Source organism: Phyllobates terribilis, unplaced genomic scaffold, assembly GCF_046119375.1.
Source record: "Phyllobates terribilis strain yellow unplaced genomic scaffold, ASM4611937v1 Scaffold_3__8_contigs__length_932513732, whole genome shotgun sequence".
In the NCBI taxonomy this organism is placed as follows: Eukaryota; Metazoa; Chordata; class Amphibia; order Anura; family Dendrobatidae; genus Phyllobates; species Phyllobates terribilis.
The window spans coordinates 431,747,736-431,749,672 of NW_027362763.1; positions in this window are offsets into that span (position 1 = coordinate 431,747,736).

Below are 1,937 nucleotides of genomic sequence, written 5' to 3' on the forward strand. Positions count from 1 at the left end.
CGAAAACTGCAAATTTTCCTAAATTAGTGAAATTTACAATATATTCATAAAAACAAAAATTACATTGACACATTCACCATGAACAAAGTACAAGGTATCATTGGGGAAAAAAAAAAAAAAAAAAAAAGAACAAATCTTTGAATCCCTGGGATACATAGAAGCATTCCAGACTTGATACCAGATAAATTGACGTCAGATTTGAAATTAGGCCTGATCAGGAAAGTGGAGATTTACTTCAGTGTGAAGACTTAGGCTATGTGCCCACGATGCAGAAATGAAGCAGAAAATTTCTGCAGCATTTCTGCATCTCCCTGGCAGAAAAAACACATGCAGATTGTGCATGTGTTTTTCCTGCAGAATACATGCGGATTCACATGCGTTAACACATGTGTTTCCGCATGCGGACTGACAAGCACTTTCCAGGCGATAGCATCACTTGGAAAGTGCTTGACAACTAGGTCACACTATATAAATCCATGCAAACAGCATGGATTTATACAGTGTGACCATAAAAATAAAAAAAATAAAGCTATACTCACCCCCGATGCCCCGGTGTGTGCTGCAGCGCTCGTCCTGGCTTCTTACGGGTTGCCGGGCTATCGCGAGACAGCCTGCGGTCACATGACCGCGACGTCATCTCAGGTCCTGGAAGGAGAAGTGCTGCCGGCATGCAGAGAGAAGCCGCCGGACAGGTGAATATAACAACTTTATTTTATTCTTTTTTTACAGGTACAATGGTACCCAGGTCTGGATGAGAGTCTCCTCTCCTCCACACCCGGGTACCATCCGCACATAGAGACGCATAGAAGCCGCTTGTACAAATGTACAGACACGGATTATATGCGTCTCAATGCAAGTCAATGGCGGCGCTTCAGCAAAATTAATGAACATGCTGCGGATTTATGAGCGCTGCAGAAACGCTGCGGAAAAATCCGCATGTGCATTGACATTGCGGAATGCCATTGGGGACCATGGGGTGCAGATTACCATGCGTTTTTGATGCGTTTCCGCTGTGGAAATTCCGCAGCGGAAACGCATGAAAAACGCATCGTGTGCATGCAGCCTAAAGATGAATTTTCACTATATTTTTTTAATATTAAACTGTAAAGCTCACTAAATTAGGACTGTAGCACTGGTTAAAACATGTTTTTTTTAATTTTGCTTAGTCTTGCCCTTACTTTAGAAAGATTCAGGTCTTCAAAATGAAAAATGTTGTGTACTCTATTTATTAAAACTGAGAAATTATGGAGCTATATGCAACAATATCATTTCAAGACAATTCCAAGCAACAAAAGAAACCCTACAATATGAAAAACCATATTAGAGTAAAATACAGAGAATGCAGATGATGCAAACCAAAGACCTAGCAGTGTATTAAATGGTTGTCATGCCAGGCAAAGAAATGCCTTTGGTTTAACCCCTTAATGACCACCAGTACACCTTCTTACCGACATAAGAAAACAACCCCCAACAGGTGAAAATATAGTGGGTGTCAACTGTATGCTAAAGCTGACACCTTGCTGTATTTACCACAATCTGTTATGGCATCAATCAAGGCTGTTTAACCCCTTAGATACTGCTGTCCATAGCAACTGAAGCATATACATGGATAACAGAGGAAGGTGGCTCCATCTGTAACCCCCACCATCTGTGCTCTAAGATTGCAATTTTGTGGTCCCGACAGCAGACTACAAGGCCTCAGACTGCAATGGCAACTAAGTATGGTGGTCTTTCTGGACGTTAGCAACATTTTAATGGAAAAACAATTTTTGACTTAAATTTAGCGCTAACAAAGTTCAATGTGTCACGAGGAGAGCAAAAAAAAAAAAAATCAGGTGATACGTCAGATTTAAAAAAATTGGCTTGGTCATTAGGGGGTCACGGAATGCTGAATAAATGCAACTTTACAGGATGTTTGAATATATTTAAAACCCAAG